Raw genomic sequence first — 25,728 nt, forward strand, 5'->3', positions numbered from 1 at the left:
ACTGTTGATGATGAGCCGGCAGATGGCAAGTTAAAGTCCCCCATGACTAAAAGTCTGGGGGTCTCCACTGCCACCCCAGCAAGCACCTCCAGGAGCTCGGGCAGGGCAGCTGTCACGCAGCAAGGAGCCAGGTACGTGACCAGCAGGCCCATCTGACACCTATGACCCCATCTCACAAAGAGGGATTCACATCCGGCAATCTGAGGTACAGTGGTCTCCTTCAGCTCTAGACTCTCTTTAATAACAACCGCCACCCCCCCACCCCTACTCTGGGCCCTCGGCTGATGAAATGCACGGAAGCCCGGTGGGCACGGAAGCCCGGTGGGATCCTGGGTACCCTCTGAGCTTGCTTGTTTTCTTGCAGATGTTTCATTACTCAGACTAGGTAACATCATCAGTGTGTTGATGATGTTACATCATAGCATTACCCAAATTGGGATACATCATGTCACACCACTTCGTTTACATCACAATACTGATGATGTTAGCTAGTTTGGGTAATGAAACATCTGCAAAAAAACACAACCAACTTCAGAGAGTTAAAGGACCCTCAGAGCTGTCATTTTTCAGAAGAATTCTCATATGCTCAGGGTGAGGTTTAGCTGTTACTATAAATTGTATGAATGCTGAGAGACTTGTCTACTTGAAAAAGAATCTTATCAAATCCTACTACAAAGAACTGGAACTGCGGATGGCTTTGGGGTTGTTCTATTCAGCAATTTCCTTTTCAGGATGTTCATTTTCACTGTCGCCTTTGCTAAAAGTGCCATCTCAAGCAGCCATGCAGCGTTGTCAATTGAGCAGTATCTTTGTTTCTTGATTTCATAATGATTTTGGCAAAGGTGAAAAGAATTAATGCAGCACAGCTGGATTTCTACATACAGCAAGAGTTTCCCATATATGGCCGAGAGTTCATGAGACTCTTGAAGCGTCAGTGCTGTTTGGCCTTTGTACAAATTGAATTAATAATTCCAATACAGGGAGTACATTCATGGTGAAATCATATTACATTTCTGCAAATTATTTGTTGCATAGCAGCTCAAGGAAAGAGGACAAATTATGTTCTCTTTCCAATTTGTATTGAAATAGTGTGTTGCCCACCTATTGATGGTGCACTACTAGTTGCTATTAAAGATCACTTCTCCACTGCAGTTTTGGGGGTGAAATTTTGGGGCTGGGTAGAGATTCAAAGGAATACCTGGCTTTGTTGAAGCTTTGAACAAAGTGCTCATCTGCAACTGCTTTGATGGTTCACTTGAAAAACCAAAGGGACAGGATAGGACCATTAAATGGGACCTGCTTTCTCTCAAGTTTTTTCTGTTGATCTCCCTCTGAAAGAAGCTGAGAGAAGCCTTCAACAAATGGTATGTGAGGAGGTTGAAAGTATCTCCTTCTGCATTGCTGTTTGCTGGATTGGGGATCTTCCAAGATGGATGGCACCAGGAGGCGCTGGGGAAATCTTGCAATGTATACTTAAGCCAACTAGACTAAAAGCATCACCTCTGTGCTTTTTTTCTTTCACCATAAATCAATGAAAGCACCTGGCTTCTACCTCCAAGAGAAGTAAGGCAGTACTTATCTGATAGAATGTGCACCTGGAGAATCAGTAGATAGGAGTTTTGGCAACCCAGAGCTTTCCTTTCGTAGGCCCAGATTAAGAGACTATGCAGTCCTGAATTGGACGGAAAGAGGGGAAGAGATTCAGAAAAGACACATCCTAAAATCTATCGGGATATATTTAGTAGGTTATAGTGTCCATTAGTATAAGAAAATAAAGGATTGGATTGGATTGGATTGGATTGGATATGATTGGATTGGATTGGATTGGATTTCATTGTGTTGTCCTTGGGCTTGGGCCTGACAAGTGGCTTACTTCCATTCCATTGGCCAAAGCTTCTGGCTAGTTGGTATGAGAGCATCACAATAGGAAGCTCTGGGTAACATATCCTGCCTGTTTATTCTAACTAGCTGAAGCTCTAATGCAGAAACTTTAATTACTCTTGCCTGCTAGCTTACTTCCCAAAGTCATACTAGAGGGTTCAAGGAGGCAATGGGTACGGCCATAAATGTCCCAAGGTTGCTGCTGTCCAGAATGTTCCATCTACGCTCCTGTCCTGGGATTTACTGGTTAAGATCTTTGGCTATTTGATGCAAAAGTAGAGACAGCCAGAATGCTAAAATACTTCATGGTTGATGAACTTCTATTCATGCTGCAGATATTATGGCAATGCTCAGTGAAGGTGAACAGTCTGAAAAACTTTTAGTGCAATCCAGGAGGACTCCAGGTTGGGTCGCTGCAGCAAACACTACCATAGTAAATAACAAAGGTATTCCAAGATCTGTGGTTTCAGGACTCTCAACCACCCAACCTGGAAATATTTCATTGAATCTGGGGGAGAAGACTGAGAAAGTCTTCTCCTGTGGCATGGGCCAAAGTGACTTGGAGCTCCCTTATAATTCTATCATGGCCAAATGGTCATGTCTTCTTTTTGGTGAAATGAATCTGGTTGCTTCCAATGGCCCAATTCACTTTAGTTACTTCATAAAGTCCAAGTGGATATTAATCCCCCCAGTTGTGAATTTTGAAGATTTGGTTTTGAAAACTGAGCTCTTTTATCCTAATATAAGTTGCTCTGTCAAGTTGATGGAGGATGATCACTCCCCCAATATATAGATGGACACTCACATGGACTATTGCAACTATTTGGCTACTTTAGTTACATCTGACAAAAATGCCAAGAAGGGCACTAAAATCCTCATATTACACTAAATTGTATGGTTGTTATTATTTTATTATTCTTTTAGCCATGTTTTATTTAATAAGATAGAGTTAGGATTGTACAATGCATTATTCACAATACATGCTGATAAAGAGTAGCATACCTTAAAGCTTCTTCAGAGTTTTGGGGTGAAATTTTGGGGCTGGGTAGAGATTCAAAGGAATACCTGGCTTTGTTGAAGCTTTGAACAAAGTGCTCATCTGCAACTGCTTTGATGGTTCACTTGAAAAACCAAAGGGACAGGATAGGACCATTAAATGGGACCTGCTTTCTCTCAAGTTTTTTCTGTTGATCTCCCTCTGAAAGAAGCTGAGAGAAGCCTTCAACAAATGGTATGTGAGGAGGTTGAAAGTATCTCCTTCTGCATTGCTGTTTGCTGGATTGGGGATCTTCCAAGATGGATGGCACCAGGAGGCGCTGGGGAAATCTTGCAATGTATACTTAAGCCAACTAGACTAAAAGCATCACCTCTGTGCTTTTTTTCTTTCACTATAAATCAATGAAAGCACCTGGCTTCTACCTCCAAGAGAAGTAAGGCAGTACTTATCTGATAGAATGTGCACCTGGAGAATCAGTAGATAGGAGTTTTGGCAACCCAGAGCTTTCCTTTCGTAGGCCCAGATTAGAGACTATGCAGTCCTGGGTAAATCAGAAAAGACACATCCTAAAATCTATCGGGATATATTTAGTAGGTTATAGTGTCCATTAGTATAAGAAAATAAAGGATTGGATTGGATTGGATTGGATTGGATATGATTGGATTGGATTGGATTGGATTTCATTGTGTTGTCCTTGGGCTTGGGCCTGACAAGTGGCTTACTTCCATTCCATTGGCCAAAGCTTCTGGCTAGTTGGTATGAGAGCATCACAATAGGAAGCTCTGGGTAACATATCCTGCCTGTTTATTCTAACTAGCTGAAGCTCTAATGCAGAAACTTTAATTACTCTTGCCTGCTAGCTTACTTCCCAAAGTCATACTAGAGGGTTCAAGGAGGCAATGGGTACGGCCATAAATGTCCCAAGGTTGCTGCTGTCCAGAATGTTCCATCTACGCTCCTGTCCTGGGATTTACTGGTTAAGATCTTTGGCTATTTGATGCAAAAGTAGAGACTGCAAAATTTATTTTAAAACCTACCTATGGAGGAACATGGTATTTAGAGTGTAAAATGAGTTGTCAATTATCTCACTTGAGAATGAATGGTATAGAAAACTAGACAACAAAAATAATAACAACAACACAGTTGGAAGGGACCTAAGAGGTCATCTAGTCCAATCCCCTGCTCAGCAGGAAACCCTATACCATTTCAGACAAATGCTTGTCCAGTCTCTTCTTAAAAACTTCCAGTGTTTGAGCACCCACAATTTCTGGAGGCAAATTGTTCTACTGATTAATTGTTCAATCAAGAAAGTTCTCCTTATTGTAGAAGTTAGAGTTTGATGAAATTCAGCAGCATTCCTCTTTGGATCCAAAAGAAGTCTCTCTTCTTTGTACTAGCTACACGGTGCTGGCTAACTTCGTTTTTCTGTGAAAGGGGAACGAAATACATTAAAACTCTGAAATCTTAAATGAAGAAGTTTCAGTTTGCCTTTTTCAATATACCGTTCACAAAAAAACAAATGCAACTTGTCAGTTGCTTTTCAAAACTGTTACAGTCATTACAAATTAATCAAAACAAAACTGCAGGGCTTCTCCACACCTCCTTCAATTAATTCCAAGATGCCAAAAGTCATTGCAACATCATATGTGATAGACCCTACCAACAACAATCAAGTCTCCTGATATAGTTCAGGAATTTTAAGATTGATATGTGCAATGGCTGAAGACATTTCATGAGGATCTTTCTTAGAGTCAAAGACAAACATCTTCAGAGGATCATTTCAGACTGAATGTGTTTTTCATAATGAGAAATATTGAAATCTTTCAAATAAGACATACATTTGCAAGCCTGAATAAAAACAGTCTCCATATTTTATGTCCTAGAGCTATCACCCTGATATCAGCAACAGATGAGAATTTATACACAGTTGGTGAATTCTGATCAAGAAATACAAGAGACTTGTCAACCACAGTTGTCATTCATATCATTACTTAAATATGTTTCTTTTTTTTAAAAAAGCAAGAAAATTGGGCAACTTTTTATGATAGAAACCTATGCCTTGTCATCGAGTTTTACTGAAGGCTGCATTGCATATTTCCTTTTTCCCCCCCTAAAAAATTGTATCGATTATAGTAGTAGCTGCAAAAATTTATTTTAAAAACCTACCTATGGAGGAACATGGTATTTAGAGTGTAAAATGAGTTGTCAATTATCTCACTTGAGAATGAATGGTATAGAAAACTAGACAACAAAAATAATAACAACAACACAGTTGGAAGGGACCTAAGAGGTCATCTAGTCCAATCCCCTGCTCAGGCAGGAAACCCTATACCATTTCAGACAAATGCTTGTCCAATCTCTTCTTAAAAAACTTCAGTGTTGGAGCACCCACAATTTCTGGAGGCAAATTGTTCTACTGATTAATTGTTCAATCAAGAAAGTTCTCCTTATTACTAGATTCCAAAACAAAATAGTATATTCCAAATCTATTGCAAAACAAATTAGTATATTTGCAGATGACAAGGGAGAAGGTTTTCATTTGCAAACGAAAAGGGAGAATTATTTTAACTTATGCTTGTATGATCCTTTGCAAAAACACTGTAAGGGTCAAAACTGAGGACAAAATTCATAGGTTGTTACTTTGATCTCTACAGCCTTTTCTACAGACCAAAAAGACCTTTTGAGAGTGATGCACTTTTTGATAAAGTTGCATAGGTTTCCATTTTGTTCAAAGGAACCCATAACAGTAATGTGAACGCTGGTTATGATGGAGCTGCAAGTATGAGTAGGTTCCTTATAAGTTTCAGAGCACAACCAAGAATCTTGGTTCTATACATCTACTGTACCATCCTTGCATGGCACCTTGCTAATCTTTGTTGTATTTCTTAATTATTTTTGTATTATTCCAATATTCAAAGCAGAAAAATCATGGAGCATGCTTCTACCTTCTGTGTCATCCTTACACAGAAAAGGGTAAGTAAATAGAAAGTTTTATTTACTGCTGAAATAGCCATAGACATTCTACCCTACTCATTTTATGCCACTTTATGCTTGTCTTTGACCAAAATAAAGATTTGTTGCTGTTGTTCTATAACTTCTGGGCTGCCCAAAGCTTCAATTTAGTCCTTGAATGATTTTATGTTAGCTGTTCGAGCAGTGAGAAACAACCCTGGAATTGTAGAATGTCTGTACAATTACTTTGCACACAGTATTAAACAATTGTATTCATTCTTCCTATGAATCAATCTACAATTATGTTGAAGGCCCTGAGCTCTCATTCCTGTTAACATTTCTTCTTTTGTACTAGCTACACGGTGCTGGCTAACTTCGTTTTTCTGTGAAAGGGGAACGAAATACATTAAAACTCTGAAATCTTAAATGAAGAAGTTTCAGTTTGCCTTTTTCAATATACCGTTCACAAAAAAACAAATGCAACTTGTCAGTTGCTTTTCAAAACTGTTACAGTCATTACAAATTAATCAAAACAAAACTGCAGGGCTTCTCCACACCTCCTTCAATTAATTCCAAGATGCCAAAAGTCATTGCAACATCATATGTGATAGACCCTACCAACAACAATCAAGTCTCCTGATATAGTTCAGGAATTTTAAGATTGATATGTGCAATGGCTGAAGACATTTCATGAGGATCTTTCTTAGAGTCAAAGACAAACATCTTCAGAGGATCATTTCAGACTGAATGTGTTTTTCATAATGAGAAATATTGAAATCTTTCAAATAAGACATACATTTGCAAGCCTGAATAAAAACAGTCTCCATATTTTATGTCCTAGAGCTATCACCCTGATATCAGCAACAGATGAGAATTTATACACAGTTGGTGAATTCTGATCAAGAAATACAAGAGACTTGTCAACCACAGTTGTCATTCATATCATTACTTAAATATGTTTCTTTTTTTTAAAAAAGCAAGAAAATTGGGCAACTTTTTATGATAGAAACCTATGCCTTGTCATCGAGTTTTACTGAAGGCTGCATTGCATATTTCCTTTTTCCCCCCCTAAAAAATTGTATCGATTATAGTAGTAGCTGCAAAAATTTATTTTCTAAATTTATTTTAAAAACCTACCTATGGAGGAACATGGTATTTAGAGTGTAAAATGAGTTGTCAATTATCTCACTTGAGAATGAATGGTATAGAAAACTAGACAACAAAAATAATAACAACAACACAGTTGGAAGGGACCTAAGAGGTCATCTAGTCCAATCCCCTGCTCAGGCAGGAAACCCTATACCATTTCAGACAAATGCTTGTCCAATCTCTTCTTAAAAAACTTCAGTGTTGGAGCACCCACAATTTCTGGAGGCAAATTGTTCTACTGATTAATTGTTCAATCAAGAAAGTTCTCCTTATTACTAGATTCCAAAACAAAATAGTATATTCCAAATCTATTGCAAAACAAATTAGTATATTTGCAGATGACAAGGGAGAAGGTTTTCATTTGCAAACGAAAAGGGAGAATTATTTTAACTTATGCTTGTATGATCCCTTTGCAAAACCTGCAACTATAGCATCTATCCATTTTGGGTAGAACTCAAGTCACTGGCTGAACTTGGTCAAGGATGGTGCCCAGGCTTGTGAGACTGAACAATATACACATGTAACATGCTGATGCTTTAATCAGTAGACCCTATCATACAGGGCTGAAGAGGATTCTTATTTATTTTATTAACCGGGGAAATCTGAGAAGTAGAACAACCTGCTTCTCCTTATTGTAGAAGTTAGAGTTTGATGAAATTCAGCAGCATTCCTCTTTGGATCCAAAAAGAAGTCTCTCTTCTTTTGTCTGTGTCAGCATTTTTATAGACTCTTACATCTCTTAGTGATACAAGATCATGCTATATAATCTGATTGATCCATACATTTCTACTCTCAAATGTCATTGATTATAATTTCTTTAGATTCTCTTTGGTTGTTAGTTATATCCTGTCAATTAAAATGGATACTAAATTAATGGATTAGGCCAAAAAACAATACTTATTAGTTTGATTGTGTTTTTTCTTAATTGGTTCTCTCACATCTGGACTCTTCTATTAGCAAACCAAGTAATTCATTTGCTTTTTCCAAATATCCATAATTGGATTGCCTAGATCATATATCTTTCATCTACAGTCTCTGAAACCCCCTCTTTAAAAATAAAAGAAATGAAATTAATTATAATTCTATAAGGCACAACATAAGGAAAATATCAACCTATTATCAACTCATATACATTGATTCCCACTGACACATTGCAAAATTAATCAAAGCTAACAGTATTTTGGAAATTTATTGAAGCTATGTATCTCAGATCATACTTGTGCCACTTATGTATTATTTAAATGAAATATGTTTCTCTACATTAGAATATTATATTACAACAGGGATTAGGTTTTTTTTAAAGGAAGAATATCACAATCATCAGCAGTGAAAATTGTTTCTCACAGAGAAAGCTAAACTCTATAAGTTCTAGCAAGTTAAATTCTACCATGATTAAATGGGAGTGATATAAACAAAGGCAAGTTTCATTAGTGTTAATTACTCCTTTTAAATATGAGGAAATGCAGGTGCATTCTCTTTATTCTTTTGGATTTCACAGTAGTTTTCAACCATGTAAAATATTGTTGTGCTTTACTGTATGACCATTAAATCTTTCCATGAATATAAGTTGCAAGCCAACTTTTTTTTTTCTTGCTGTTTATGTCCTTAGATATAAAGTTGAACAGAGACCGATTTTTTTAATGGATCCATTAAGACAATGTCGAGCCTGTACCGTAAATCCTTGAAGACAGACTTTCAGGTCCATTTAAAGCAATATTTAGTCCAAGCCGTGGCTTCAGGCAATCTTTTTTAGCCCAGAGTTAATCTGATTCAGATTCAGTTTGTGGGGAATTCTGTCCACCAATAGACTCATCCTTTATTTAAGCATCCTTTAAAATAACTCTTTTGGTTCAGTCTTCATTTGATCCGTGTACCACCATGTACAATATACCACCGATTTTCACAAAGCATCCCAAAGTGACCAAAATAACCCCCCTGAATGGTGTGATCTTGTAGAATCATTTAACAGAATAACAGAGTTGGAAGGGACCTTGGAGGGCTTCTAGTCCAATCAACCAGGAGACCTATACAATTCTGGACAAATGGCCATCCAATCTCCTAATTTAAAAGATCACCGCCCATTGAAAAGCATATGAAATTAAATCCCCATCAAGCTCCTTGTCCCTAGTGGCTTGTAAAACAGACACTTTACTTGTTTCAGCATTTTCTTCTAATTGTATATCTGAAATGGCTGACATTTCAGAGCTGTGTCTTAAATTCTTTAATAAGGCCTTAGGCATTAGGGTACCATGCTCTTTACAGTTACACTAAGAACAAATCCTGAACATGGCCTCTTTTCATGCTTGTAGCTTTTATAGATTGAGTCCAAGTCACAGTTAACTAAAAAGCTTGATTTTGAAATGCTGCTATTTGAATTTAATCTGAGGATATGCAGGCTAGTAAATTTGGTTAGTCTTGTTATTTAGAAAATTAACTAGACAATTCAACAAATAGCAAATGTGTTAGACATATCATACATTAACTCTAAAGTGGAAGTACAAAGAGTGGAAGGCATAGATTTTGTTCCGTGATTGTTTCATTGGGATTTGATATTTATAGAATAGAATAGAATAGAATAGAATAGAATAGAATAGAATAGAATAGAATAGAATAGAATAGAATAGAATAGAATTTTTATTGGCCAAGTGTGATTGGACACACAAGGAATTTGTCTTGGTGCATGTAGATGTAGATGTATGTAGATGTAGATGTAGATGGTATGTAGATGCTGTATTGTCTTGAGAAAAGGGGAAAAAAGATTCAGAGATCTTATAAATGTTGAGTTAGATACCAAAATACTAGAATTTAATGATATCCAAATAATTTTTTGGTTTTAACATATGTGGACTGTGTCTACTACTTCAGTGGAAAAAACCTAGTTACAAAACATGGATTGTAAAGTGTGTTTGCTTTCCAGCTATGTTTGCTTTGTAACAATATTGAGGAAAGTCTAAAAAATAATTTGCCCAGATGGTCAAGATTTTCTCTGTGGTTTAAACAATAATGCCAAGCACCTGTGAAATCAGTAAATTCAGGCAGTTAAAATAATATATAGATCTATTGCAAGTTTAAGGTCTCCACAAGAAACTGGCCAAGGGAAATGAAGGGAGATAAGAGGCATTCAAGGTGGGCTGGACTTAGATCTCTTGCTGGCGCACAGGGACTCATGACTTATGATGCATTTGACCCCTCCCTCGTGCTCAGCCTGGTCATCTACATCTAAGTTAATGTCACATATTTATATCTGTCACACTCTCTCAAACTTTTTGTGGTACTTTATTTTTTTTCTTGTGTACATTATAAACATTAGCAATTACGTTTGGAGAAAGGATAATAACGGGATACAGTAGACTTTTCAAAAGTAATCAAAATGAACGAAACAATCAGTATTTGTACTTGTTAAAAAAATAGATAGAAAGGGAATGAATTATGTGGCAAGTATTAAAAGAGCCTTTAAAGGAAGTCAAATTCCTGACAGAATCTGCTTTGAAAAACTAGAACCTGCATTAACCAATTTGAAGTAAGTTCTCCAACAGGAGGCAAGCCCTGGTCCATGAATTGGAATCACAATTTAGCCCTGATTTTCATTGATATCATTCCAAGGGCATCTCTTTTCTGCAAACATTGTCATATATGACAGCTAGTTTGATCCAATGTTTATGATATTACTCTACAATTAGGGACACCTTGTTTCAAATCCACCCTTAACTACAAAAATTCATTGGGTCATTTGTGGTCAGTCATTCTCTCTCAGCTCATGCTGTCTCACAGGGTGATGGTGGTGAGGAAAAAATGAAGGATGAATGGCTACATCATTTTGGGCTACTAAATGGAAGACAGTTTATAAACAAACAAACTGTTTAAAATGCCTGAAGATGGATCCTCCTATTGTAGAAGTTATTCTTGTGTTTGTGGACATATTTAATGTCTCTGTAGAAGGCCCAGGGAATGACCTTGAAGGACAGGAGGATGAGCTACAAAAAAAAAAAAAAAGGCAATGGTCAGATAAGTGAGGCTTCTGCTCAGACCAAGAAACTAAGTGGAATAAACAACTCAGATAAGGTCCTTAATAATTTACGGGAAGATAAAGTGCATTAAGATTTGCAAGTTTTGTTACTGCAACATTTATAATAAAAATAAGTCCCAACATATATGGCTTTGTCTGTTAGTCTGGTCAATCTTGTGAGGTTTCTAACTGGAGCAAACTATAGCTTATGGTTGGCTCTATATGAATGGGCGCATGATTTCAGGAAAAAATAAACAGCCTTGAATAAACTCCTGGTCACCACCAATGAATTTATTAAAAGCTTTCAAGTTATCTCTTGAAGACAGTCCTTGTCATTCTGACATGCTGTATCAGAGCCCATGATTTTCCAGATTAACCTGGTTTCTAGTCCCCCATGAAATGTGCAAAACATTGAAATCTCTGGAGCAAATGAAATAGATGGGATTCTTGAACTTCAGATGGAAAAAAATGATATTGGCCTAACTTGGGGCATGTGATTGACAGCAAGGTGTATTCTTAAGAAAGAAGCTGTTGACAAAGCGTCATGCTTACGATGATAACAGAAGAAAATTGCGTGCTGGTTCTGAACGAAGCCAAGCCACATAACCTTTTCAAATCCACTTGCTACTTTTTGATACTGGATTCTGTCCTTTATTCTTTCTGCATCAGCCTGACATTACCAGGTGATAATGTATCCATGCAGTGTGAAAAACTGTGAAACACCTGCAACGCATACCAAGCTGATGGCAAAAGTGTAAGAGCAATCTGGGCTGTACTATGCAGAACACATAGTCTGGATGGCGGTTATGGTCTTTCCAAGATATTGTTAATAGCACCTATTGTCGTTATCAAGATTATACCATGCCGGTTGAATTCAGCTTGGCATATATTGAAATGAATTCATGTGCTAATCAGTGGCTTGCTTTGTGAAGCAAGAGAAAAGTGTAATTATCTAGAAGAGAAGATAACAAATATGAAAACAAAAGGGTTTTTAGATAGGTGGCAAGTACAATACTAATATTTTAACAAAAGCAGCATTGTGTTTGTTTCCAGGCATAATAGGACGGCAGTGGTTTCTGTTGTGCTAAAAGGCGGCAACACACAAATACACCCACAGAGACATATACTGCTCATGAAACCTTTTTGTATTTTACCTATTAAATAGACATATCCTGCTTTCTAGTCTTTGATTAAATATATTTCAGATACGTGAAATCCTGGAGACACCTGCCTTGACAGAAAGTTCACCACAGAAACTTAAGAACTGCAAGTATTGTTCATATTTTCAGGCTACTTGGAGGCTTAATTCTAAACAGGCACTAGAAAGAGCTCCGAATCAAGGCCGCCATCACGATAATGTTTGAAGTTTACAAAACCACATAAATTGTTGGATACTTTCCACCAAATCAGAAGTCGGGGATGAATTGTGATTTGGTGGTAAAGCATATGCACACACAAGAGCTCTTAAGCATTTTTATTTTTAAAAAAGAAGAAGAAGAAAAACAATCAGCAGATGGAAAGGATGACTGCCACAGATGGAGGGAAGTTGTTGTCAGCTATATTAATCAATATTGGCTCAGCCAGATGGACAAATGATTTGACCTAGTATAAGGTAGTCTCCTAGAGATGCTCTGGTAAATGCTCTTCCTTACAGAGAATGTGTAATTTAAAGCACTTTTTAAATTTGTTTCTTCTGTACTTCATCTCCCAGCTTTGTTTTGTTTTTGTTTTCCAGTGCTTATGTAATGTGATTGGATTTACTCTTCGAGAAGGGATCTTTTGGGGGAATTTACTATTGTGTAATGCTATAGGTTAGGGGTGTCAAACTCAAGTCCCCTGGGCCAAATATGGCCACAGGGTGCTTAGATCTGGCCTATGGGACCACCCTGGAAACAGTGAAGGACTGACCGCGGTGCCTCTGCCAGCGAAAATGGAGATCAGGAGGGCTGCGTGTGGCCCTCTTGAGCTCCATTTTCACTGGCAGAGGGTTGCAGGAAGCCATCGCAGCCAAAAATGGAGCTTTGGAGTCTGTTTTCACTGGCAGAGTGCTCGGGCCACCAGAGGCACCCCAACATGAGTGATGTTGAGCTGGCCATGCCTATCCTGACCACGCCCCTCCACTCCCCAAAGGTAAAACACAACCCTGATGCGCCCCTCAATGAAATAGAGTTTGACACCCCTGCTATAAGTTGAAAGAATATTTTTCAGCCTCTTCTTCTGAGTAGCTGCTCTGCTACAGTTCTTTGTGACTCATTTTGGCTTTATTTGGTGTAGGGTTTTTTATTTTTATTTGTTTTCGGTCAACCCTGTGCTCCAAAATTTTGAGGTACAAATATTGCTCATAGACTTCTGGGAAATAGCAATGAAAAGATCTTGTAGTCTTCCCTATTTCAGCATGTGGCACATGAGAGTTTTTTTCAAGTATCTGTGGACCCCAAAGAGAGATAAGAGCAGACTCTTGAAAAGCTTAGCATAGCAGAGAAAATTGTCCCAATCTTACTGAGTGCGAAAGAGGAAGAGGGAAGCCTCCTGCTGAATAATCTGTTGAATCTTTGCTTCCACCTAGCTGGTTATGTCAAGTTTCAAAGAATTGTTCCATTAAACCATTATTCTGAGTCATTTGTGCCTGAGCGTGGACCAATATATTGTGATTTGTACTAGTTGGTAGTGTCTAAGGTAGAGCTCTTAGCAACATTGTGAACCTGCTTGGCTTTGTACTTATAGCGTCCTGGCTAAAATGCAGCAGAATCAATTAGTACAGTCCAGACTATATTGAGAGAACTGATCTTGAATGCTATAAATATTAATGTCCAAGAAAGAAATGATGAAAAGGAAGTCATGAATTCTGAGAGAACATTGAAAAATGGTAGGGCAGAAGATATAAACGTGACCGGAAAAATGTAAAATAGAGATGTGGTTTGCTAATTGACAACCTGTGCAACTTGTTTAACATGTTTGTGAAAGCTATATATCGGCCTGATAGAGGACTGACTCTCTCTCCCTCCCTCCCTCCCTCCCTTCCTCCCTTCTTCCCTCCCTCTCTTACACACATACACAAATACACACACACGTATACATATATATTGTGATTCACATAAACAGAAATGAGAAGAGCAGAGAGAAAGGGTTCATTTCCTATGAAAGGGTGATGCAAGCATAATTTGTATGATTTTTCTTCCTCCTCACCAGAATAGTTTCACACCTACTTCCTAAAATTCCTGATAATATTAATGTCATTGTTTGTGTATGTCTCTAATGTCACACTTCCAAAGCTTTGTGAGTGTGTCGAGGACTTTTATATCAGAATTTAAGGATCCGTCCCTCCTATGGCATATCTAAAACCCATTGCCAAAGATCCTTATTTACATTTTCTTTTCTTTTTTGCAGCCTGCTCCTCCGTCACTCTTTTGGACCGAGTAATGAAATGATTAGCTGAGGATAACTGACTTCAACATATCAATTTGCATAGGAATGTACTGCTGTAATAATAAAGCCTCAAGGTGTTGAACCAGAAATCTGATGGCCTAGATTATAGTGAAGCGGTTACAGCTGACTTGTCACAAAAGATAGAACAATTTCGTATTTTTTTCCCAGGCTGTGTGTCAAGACAGCTCATTGGTTCTGCCACGGTTGGCTCTTTTCATAGACTCACTTTCATTCTGGAAGACTTCCCTTCACTTTCTGAATATTCTGTTTCAGGCTATCTTTTATGGATGATACCCTGAGGTTTGATAGGAGTGGATATATTTTTTTGGCAACACTATTTTCCGATACTGCAGATGACTTCTTGGTCTGCTTCTGCTCCAGAATGCATATCATGGCGGATGAATGTGTTTGCTTCTGCAAGGGTCTATGCTCATATTATGGTTTTCTGGAGAATGAGATCATGTTCTGGGAATTGGTACTTTCTTCCCAATATATCAAAGCATATAGTTAGATCTCTCCTGAGCTCCAAACTAATTCTTCAACCTGCCCTTAATCGTAACATTTCAATCTTTTTCTAATCTCACCTTCCATAAGCTCTCAAGTTCACCTAACAATCATTAAAGCAGCAAAATCTCATATTGGTTCAGGCAGAAATGTATACCAAATATAGAATGTTCATTAAGTCTTGGTGACTTTGTAGAATACTTAAATCTAATAATGTAAAATTAATTCAAAGCCATGAGGAGAGAAGATATTTCAAGGCATAAAATATCTTATTAAAATGGTATTTATGATATTATCTTTCCTTTTGCTTTTTTAACAGCAAATTCTTTGGGCACAATTTTCTAAGTAATAGCACTAGCAATAGCACTTAGGCCTATGTACTGCTTCATTCAGAAAACTAGATTTAGGAACCTGTACCCGTAATCTTTCTTTCAATTTACTTCCATTTGAAAAACAATTTCCCCCCCAATACTCTTAATTAATAGCAATAGCACTTAGACTTATATACCACTTCACAGTGCTTTATAGAGCTCTGTGGTTGCTTGAAGTGGTTTGCAGAGTCAGCATATTGCTTCCAAGAACCTGGGTCCTCATTTTACCGACCTTGGAAGGAGGAAAGGCTGAGTCAACCTTGAGCCCCGTCAGGCTCGAACTCCTGGCAGTGGGTAGACTCAGCCTCAAATACTGCATTCTAACCACTGCAGCAGCACCACCAAATAAATGGGTTATGATCTTACAATATAGTCTTTTAAATGCTGAAAGTTTTGTTTGGAAGTTATATAATCTGTACATTTCTATGTCAAATGGGGGTCACTTATTATAAATTTCTTGGGCTCCTCTTTGCCTCAAAAATAATTTGGATGCTATCTCACTTGTGACCAGAAGATAAAACTGACACCCTAGCAGCAAGCCAGAAGAAACCAGTAATATTCAGGTACCACCACCACCCCTGCCACTTAAGTTGGATGATGGTTCCAAACCAGTATTTTTTTTTTGCCTTAATGGATATTTATGTAGCTATTTAATGGCATCTAATCCTCTAGGAAATTGTGGAGGGGAGGCAGGGGTGGGTTCTACTTACCTTTATTACTGGTTCGCAATGGGATCGTGTGTGTGTCCTCGCTTTGCTTGCGCGTGCCGAGCTTCTGCACATGCACAGATTGCGGATCAGTGGGCGGAGCCTCCCAACAGTTTTACTACTGATTCTATAAAACCAGTCCGAACTGGGGGCAACCCACCACTGAGGGGAGGGGAAGGAAGGGAGGGGAGAAGAATCCAGTTGGATCTCCAATAACCCTGCTCAGACATATGTATGTGTGTGTGAAGAAGTTTCAAATTTGGTTTAAGTACAAATTGGTGCATGTTGTATCCATGCATGTTGATGATCTTCTTGCACATTCTCTTCTCACTCTTAAATCTGCAGAAGGAAATCACAGATATAAACAGATATACGTCTCTTATCACAGTTGGGAATGAAGCTTTCTCAGGGATTTGCAGTCACAAAGGAATGTTCTGCTTGTATTCAGACATGCACAAATAGAACTTTTTTCTGTTCTTCAGCAAAGGTTTAAAGTGCAAACAATCATGTTGAAATGCAGGGGTTACTCACAGCATCTACCTGTAAACTTCCAAATAATATCAGTTAAAACAAAGGCATGCTGGCAGACAAATCCAGCTTTTGCTTACATTTTTTTAGGGCCAGGCCAAGTTTTAGAATAAAAATGAATGGATCTAATCCCATTCCTTAATCAGTTGTTGCACGGAATCAAATTTAGATGAATTAAATTTCATGGATTTTTGTGCATGCTCTCAGCCCTTTTCTGAAACCGAATAAACAGTTCAAACCAGAGTGTCTATATTCAGCAATCTTGACCATCTCAATCATTCAGATCATTGACCGATGATTCAAATCCAACTGAAAATGTGAACTAAATTGGCTAATCAGATCAGTGATTAAAACTGAACATTGGATAATCTGCCTAATCTTCTGTTTTGTTCCTAGTGTTAGACATTTCTCTGAAAGGTACAGAAGCAACAAGACCAGTGTGAAGATACAATCAATACGTTTTGAGGTCATCAGAATTTACCTAAACACTAGGATAATATGATGGTTATGAATGCCACATTTTTTATGATTTGTCTTGAGCCTCAGAATGTTGAGAATCAGAAAGGCTTAATAAACTGAATTTGAAATGTTTATGTTGATGATCTTCTTGCACATTCTCTTCTCACTCTTAAATCTGCAGAAGGAAATCACAGATATAAACAGATATACGTCTCTTATCACAGTTGGGAATGAAGCTTTCTCAGGGATTTGCAGTCACAAAGGAATGTTCTGCTTGTATTCAGACATGCACAAATAGAACTTTTTTCTGTTCTTCAGCAAAGGTTTAAAGTGCAAACAATCATGTTGAAATGCAGGGGTTACTCACAGCATCTACCTGTAAACTTCCAAATAATATCAGTTAAAACAAAGGCATGCTGGCAGACAAATCCAGCTTTTGCTTACATTTTTTTAGGGCCAGGCCAAGTTTTAGAATAAAAATGAATGGATCTAATCCCATTCCTTAATCAGTTGTTGCACGGAATCAAATTTAGATGAATTAAATTTCATGGATTTTTGTGCATGCTCTCAGCCCTTTTCTGAAACCGAATAAACAGTTCAAACCAGAGTGTCTATATTCAGCAATCTTGACCATCTCAATCATTCAGATCATTGAACGATGATTCAAATCCAACTGAAAATGTGAACTAAATTGGCTAATCAGATCAGTGATTAAAACTGAACATTGGATAATCTGCCTAATCTTCTGTTTTGTTCCTAGTGTTAGACATTTCTCTGAAAGGTACAGAAGCAACAAGACCAGTGTGAAGATACAATCAATACGTTTTGAGGTCATCAGAATTTACCTAAACACTAGGATAATATGATGGTTATGAATGCCACATTTTTTATGATTTGTCTTGAGCCTCAGAATGTTGAGAATCAGAAAGGCTTAATAAACTGAATTTGAAATGTTTATGTTGATGAAGTCTTCCCCCCCAGCTCACAGATTGCTGAAATGTATTAATATTGCAGGCTTCTCATAAGGTGTTAAACTGGAGGCAGTTTCCTTTTGTTTAGCACCAACAGGATTTGTCTTCTTGAAACAGCATGTAAAAATGATAATTCTGTATTAGCAATTCCCACAAATCAGTCATGTAAAGTTAGATATGAAACAGGGTCATCTCCCCAGGTATAATAACACAAAGTACTGTTCCAGGATCTAGTTTTGATCATAAATTCATTTGTTTTATTTAAATGAGTCTCACTGAAAGATATATGCTGTTACTAGGCTAATTTTGAGCCAGCTATCAAACAAAAGTTGGCTTCATTTATACAATGAAAAGATTCAAATAATCTGGAATTTCAATAATTTTTGCCACCATTTCCTCTTTCATCCTGCTGTGTTGTTGTTGTTTTTCAATCAAGTACTGTGTTTTAAAAGAATCCCTCCATCAAATGAAATTATGCAATCAATCTATCTATTTATCTATCTATCTGTCTGTGTCTGTCTGTCTGTCTGTCTGTCTCTCTGTCTGTCTGTCTGTCTGTCTGTCTGTCTGTCTGTCTGTCTGTCTGTCTGTCTGTCTGTCTGTCTGTCTGTCTGTCTGTCTGTCTGTCTGTCTGTCTGTCTGTCTGTCTGTCTGTCTGTCTGTCTGTCTGTCTGTCTGTCTGTCTGTCTGTCTGTCTGTCTGTCTGTCTGTCTGTCTGTCTGTCTGTCTGTCTGTCTGTCTGTCTGTCTGTCTGTCTGTCTGTCTGTCTGTCTGTCTGTCTGTCTGTCTGTCTGTCTGTCTGTCTGTCTGTCTGTCTGTCTGTCTGTCTGTCTGTCTGTCTGTCTGTCTGTCTGTCTGTCTGTCTGTCTGTCTGTCTGTCTGTCTGTCTGTCTGTCTGTCTGTCTGTCTGTCTGTCTGTCTGTCTGTCTGTCTGTCTGTCTGTCTGTCTGTCTGTCTGTCTGTCTGTCTGTCTGTCTGTCTGTCTGTCTGTCTCTCTCTCTCTCTCTATGTGTGTGTGTGTATATATATATCTTTGGTTGTTCGGGTTTTCTCCGTGTAAAATTGGAAGTGTTTTGGCGACGTTTCGACAAAGTCTCATTCGTCATCTTCAGGCTTCAGCTTCGTGCTTCTGGGAGCAATGTGTGATCGCAGCTGTTTCTTCCTTTTAACTGCTAGTGGGGATTTGAACTGATTGGGTGGGAGCTTGGCTGTGCTCTGATTGGATGGGGGTTTTTCTGTGCTCTGATTGGATGGGGGTTTTTCTGTGCTCTGATTGGCTGGGGGTTTTTCTGTGCTCTGATTGGATGGGGGTTTTTCTGTGCTCTGATTGGATGGGGGTTTTTCTGTGCTCTGATTGGATGGGGGTTTTTCTGTGCTCTGATTGGATGGGGGTTTTTCTGTGCTCTGATTGGATGGGGGTTTTTCTGTGCTCTGATTGGATGGGGGTTTTTCTGTGCTCTGATTGGATGGGGGTTTTTCTGTGCTCTGATTGGATGGGGGTTTTTCTGTGCTCTGATTGGATGGGGGTTTTTCTGTGCTCTGATTGGATGGGGGTTTTTCTGTGCTCTGATTGGATGGGGGTTTTTCTGTGCTCTGATTGGATGGGGGTTTTTCTGTGCTCTGATTGGATGGGGGTTTTTCTGTGCTCTGATTGGATGGGGGTTTTTCTGTGCTCTGATTGGATGGGGGTTTTTCTGTGCTCTGATTGGATGGGGGTTTTTCTGTGCTCTGATTGGATGGGGGTTTTTCTGTGCTCTGATTGGATGGGGGTTTTTCTGTGCTCTGATTGGATGGGGGTTTTTCTGTGCTCTGATTGGATGGGGGTTTTTCTGTGCTCTGATTGGATGGGGGTTTTTCTGTGCTCTGATTGGATGGGGGTTTTTCTGTGCTCTGATTGGATGGGGGTTTTTCTGTGCTCTGATTGGATGGGGGTTTTTCTGTAGACTAAGACATCCAGGAAGGAAGTTGGTTATTAACTTCTGTTTCCATGGTGAACTGTATTTTGGGGTGTAGGCTATTGAGGTGTGTGAGGAAGTTGTCAAGTTTTTCTTTCCGTGTGGCCAGATTATGAAGGTGTCGTCTACATATCTGAGCCAGAGTTTGGGTTTGTGATCAGATTTTTCTAGAGCTTGGGTTTCAAAGTGTTCCATGTAGAGATTGGCAATGACAGGTGAGAGGGTGATCCCATGGGTGCTCCTTCTACTTGTTTGTATTTTTGTCCATTATAGATGAAGTATGTGTTGGATAGGCAGTGGTTGGTCAGATCTAGGATGTGCTTGGGGGTTATATTTGTTTTGGATAGCTGTCAAGGCTTCTTTGATTGGCACTTGGGTGAAGGTACAGAAGCAACAAGACCAGTGTGAAGATACAATCAATACGTTTTGAGGTCATCAGAATTTACCTAAACACTAGGATAATATGATGGTTATGAATGCCACATTTTTTATGATTTGTCTTGAGCCTCAGAATGTTGAGAATCAGAAAGGCTTAATAAACTGAATTTGAAATGTTTATGTTGATGAAGTCTTCCCCCCCAGCTCACAGATTGCTGAAATGTATTAATATTGCAGGCTTCTCATAAGGTGTTAAACTGGAGGCAGTTTCCTTTTGTTTAGCACCAACAGGATTTGTCTTCTTGAAACAGCATGTAAAAATGATAATTCTGTATTAGCAATTCCCACAAATCAGTCATGTAAAGTTAGATATGAAACAGGGTCATCTCCCCAGGTATAATAACACAAAGTACTGTTCCAGGATCTAGTTTTGATCATAAATTCATTTGTTTTATTTAAATGAGTCTCACTGAAAGATATATGCTGTTACTAGGCTAATTTTGAGCCAGCTATCAAACAAAAGTTGGCTTCATTTATACAATGAAAAGATTCAAATAATCTGGAATTTCAATAATTTTTGCCACCATTTCCTCTTTCATCCTGCTGTGTTGTTGTTGTTTTTCAATCAAGTAGTGTGTTTTAAAAGAATCCCCCCATCAAATGAAATTATGCAATCAATCTATCTATCTATCTATCTGTCTGTCTGTCTGTCTGTCTGTCTGTCTGTCTCTCTCTCTCTATGTGTGTGTGTGTATATATATATATGAAATATACATAAATGAAAGACTTACATAAATGAAATAATCCAATGTACTCCAAACTGAGATAAATATCAGAATGTGTGTGTGTGTGTGTGTGTGTGTGTGTGTGTGTTTTCTTCTGGTAGATGGTGTGTCCTAGGGAGCCATTGGGTTTTCTGTAGACTAAGACATCCAGGAAGGGAAGTTGGTTATTAACTTCTGTTTCCATGGTGAACTGTATTTTGGGGTGTAGGCTATTGAGGTGTGTGAGGAAGTTGTCAAGTTTTTCTTTCCCGTGTGGCCAGATTATGAAGGTGTCGTCTACATATCTGAGCCAGAGTTTGGGTTTGTGATCAGATTTTTCTAGAGCTTGGGTTTCAAAGTGTTCCATGTAGAGATTGGCAATGACAGGTGAGAGGGGTGATCCCATGGGTGCTCCTTCTACTTGTTTGTATTTTTGTCCATTATAGATGAAGTATGTGTTGGATAGGCAGTGGTTGGTCAGATCTAGGATGTGCTTGGGGGGGTTATATTTGTTTTGGATAGCTGTCAAGGCTTCTTTGATTGGCACTTGGGTGAAGAGGGATATGACATCAAAGCTCACGAGTAGGTCGCTGGGCTGTAAGTTTTGTTTCTTTATGATCTCTATGAACTGGAATGAGTTTTTTACGTGTGAGGTGATGGATTCTGCATAGGGCTGTAGTTGTTTGGCTAGGTTTTGTAGAGGTGAGCCTATGGAGCTGACTATGGGTCTGAGTGGGGTTCCTTCTTTGTGTATCTTGGGGAGGCCATAGAGCTTAGGGCATCTGGATGATTTTTCTCTGGGAATGATTCTTTGTTGGATTTCTTCGCTGATGGGGGAGGCTTTTATTTTGGATCTAGTGGTTTTTTCTAGGTAGGTGGTGGGGTCTGTGTTTAGGGGCTTGTATGCAGGGTCTTGGAGTAGGTTGGTTAATTTGGTTTGGTAGTCAGATGTGTTCATAACCACCGTGGCGTTGCCCTTGTCTGCTGGTAGGATTATTATGCTGGTATCTTTTTTCAGGTTAAGTAGTGCTGTCTGTTCCTCTTTGGGTAAGTTGCTTTTGGGTGGCTTGCTGGTGCAGAGGATGTTGGAGATCTCGAGTCTGATTTTGTTAGCGTCATCGGGGTTGATTTTGGTCAGGCTGGTTTCAACTCCGCATATAATGGTTTCGGTGGGGATGTATTTGGGAGTGACTGCAAAGTTGGAAAGGATTCAGCTCCGCCGTGCATGTGCATGCCTCCCACTAGCCAGCTGGTCTTTGGGTCTCTGCCGTGCATGTGCGGGGGTGGGGTGCTTGCGGGAGTGTGTGCACATGCGAGGGGTGGGGCGTGTGCATGGGTGCACATGCATGGGGGAGGTACGCATGTACGGGGGTGTATGTGCATTGCATTTTGGGGGTTCAGGCGTGCACGCTTTGGGCACTCAGTCCAGAAAAGATTAGCCATCACTGTCCTATAACATTCTGAGAGCGTTCTCTGCTTACGTGACCCTGTTTGATTGTGATATAGTAGCTATTCTACAGATTGTATCCATGTAAGTCTCCTTGCTTCTTGTTTGGTTCCCTTTGTTTCTGCATAACCTGGCCATGGTACTTTTCAAGGCAGTTGTGATGTTTGTAGCAGTAGACTTTACATGGCTTTTACCATTCTAAATGATTATTTCCTTATCTTCACATCCATCGTCCTTGACTTCACATATTTTCTGTTTTCATCAGCCTCATTTTGGCCTCGTTTCAGCCTATTTCATGCTTTTCATGTCTTCACACAAATAAATAGTTAACAGCATAATGCACTCTTATGCTAGCCGGTGAAATTGTTATTATAGAATGTGTGGGTTACTGTGATATATAAATAGCTACATATATGTATATCACTGTAATATAGCCTTGATCCTAAACAAATCTTTGTAATGGGAGGTTTCAAATAAAAAGAAATGTTAACAGCATGTTCTTATTCAGATACAAATTTCATTAAACGGGACTTAATTCTTGGAAAGCTTCTACAGGATTGCAGCTACAATATAGCACAATAGTGGAACAAAAGCAAATGCGGTTTTGAGTAGAAATGTTTTTGCTGCCAGTTGTTTAAAGGGCAGAAGTCTATCGGAAGCACTAAGGGTCTTAATACATTGTGAAATGCTTAACATTATAAAACATATTGGTTAATTCAAGCCTTAATCGTACATAAAGTTGACCCAATAAAATTAGCAAAATTAAAGTTAGTCATGATTAACTTTAATCCCTTTGATTTCAATGGATGTTCTCAAAGTATAGCTTAGACTACATTCGGCCATTACCACATTCAGGTTTTTTTTTCTTTTTAATAAGTGAATTTTATTTTTTCCTGAAGCCTGCTGAATTATATTTAGGTTCAAGAGAACTGCCCTTTAGGTAAAGGAGAGCAAAGCCTTGCCTGCATTCTGATCCTCCCAGACTAATGAAACACATAAGGCTATTTACTTATTGGCAAATTGCTCTAGGTACAGTTATTAGACGTAGCATTTTTATGGGGTTAGTGTGAATAAATATGCCCAGGCTTAAGCAGGACAATTGTCAAAGAAGTCTAGAAAACAAATGTTCAAAGCTTCCAGTGAAATAACTGACCGTTCACCCCAGTTATCCCACCTTCAGAAATAAAAACAATTGCTACCAACCTGCTTTCCACTGAGGACCTGTATACTGCACGTGTCAAAAAGAGGGCTGTGAAAATATTTACAGACCCCTCATATCCTGGACATAAATTTTTTAAACTCTTACCCTCAAAACGACACTATAGAGCACTGCACACCAGAACAACTAGACACAAGAACAGTTTTTTTCCCCGAACACCATCATTCTGCTAAACAAATAATTCCCTCAACTCAAACTATTTACTAAATCTGCACTACTATTAATCTTCTCATCGTTCCCATCATCCATCTCCTTCCACTTATGACTGTATGACTGTAACTTTGTTGCTTGTATCCTTATGATTTATATTGATATTGTTTCCTGATTGCTTATTTGTACCCTATGACTATCATCAAATGTTGTATCATTAAGTGTTAAATTTGTACCCTATGACTATCATTAAGTGTAAGTGTTTTACTTTTGATGAAGGTATCTTTTCTTTTATGTACACTGAGAGCATATGCACCAAGACAAATTCCTTGTGTGTTCAATCACACTTGGCCAATAAAAAAAATTCTATTCTATCTATCTAGGGCCCCCATGGAAGAAAAAACCATCAACTAAATTTTACCAGATATTATCACAAAACCTGGTTGGTTTTCTCTTTGTACAATTAAATTTTAGCAAGATGTACAAAAAACAGGTTTTCTGATCAGCCAAAGCAATATCTCCCAGGTAAGGAGTCGCAAATGAGACAGATTGTGTGATGCAATCTCTCCAATACCACAACTTATGAACTTGGGTCAGACACTGGGCCGCAGGTATGTAATGGTGGCATTGATATGATGACATAAAAGAGCTATGAGGGCATATTGATTAGAATGCAGTACTGTAGGCTAATTCTGCCAACTGCTGGCAGTTTGATTCTCACCGGCTCAAGGTTGACACATTCTTTCATCCTTGCAAGGTCGGTAAAATGAGGACCCAGACTGTTTGGGGGCAATATGCTGACTCCGTAAACTGCTTAGAGGGCTGTAAAGCACTGTGAAGTGGTATATAAGTCTAAGTTCTATTGTTATAATTGTACATCCGTCATGTTCACATTGTTGTGCTAACATTGTTGTGCTAACATTGAACAGTTCTCATCTGTTCATGAGGATTTCAATTTAAAACTACAAGTAGTCCTTGACTTACAACAATTTGTTTAGTGACCATTCACAGTTACAACAGAACTGAAAAAAGTTACTTATGACCAGTTTTCACACTTAATAATTGTTGCAGCATCCCCCATAGACACATGATCCAAATTCGGGCACTTGGCAACTGGCATGTACATATGACAGTTGCACCATCCTGGAGTTATGTGATCACCACTTGTAAACCTTCCCAGACAACGTCCGACAAGTAATGTCAATTGGGGAAAGACAGATTTGCTTAACAACTATGATTCAGTTAACAACTGCAGTAATGTATTTAACAACTGCAGCAAAAAGGTTGTAAAATGAAACAAAGCTCACTTAACAACTGCCTTGCTTAGCAATGGAAATTTTGGGCTCTATTGTTATAACTCAAGGAGATCCTGCAAACATGTTGTAACCTTAAGAACTGACTTCTGAAACATCCATGCAGTAATATCAACTATATATTTTTCTTTCCATGCCACATTCTAAACATTAAAGAGGAGTAGTGCATGTCTCTCTCTCTCTCTCTCTCTCTCTCTCTCTCTCTCTCTATCTCTCTGTATGTTTGTGTATGTGTGTGTATGCACCTGCGCTTTCACCAAAGGGCAAATAATACCATACTCTGATTCTTCCCTTCCAAATAATCAGTTACTTTTGCTATGGTAAGTTATAAAAATTCCAAAACTGGAATACCGTATATACTCGAATATAAGCCGATCCGAGTATAAGCCGAGGTCCCCACTTTTACCCCAAAAAACTGGGGTAAACTGGGGACTCGAGTATAAGCCGAGGGAGGGAAATGAGGCAGCTACCGGTCAGGGAAAGCCTCCTCCTCAGCCGAGAAGGCTGGCGGCCGCCCCGCTCTCACTGCACCGGCAGGGCTTCCCGCTAAT

The sequence above is a fragment of the Ahaetulla prasina genome, chromosome 1 (genome assembly GCF_028640845.1).
Source record: "Ahaetulla prasina isolate Xishuangbanna chromosome 1, ASM2864084v1, whole genome shotgun sequence".
Classification (NCBI taxonomy): domain Eukaryota; kingdom Metazoa; phylum Chordata; class Lepidosauria; order Squamata; family Colubridae; genus Ahaetulla; species Ahaetulla prasina.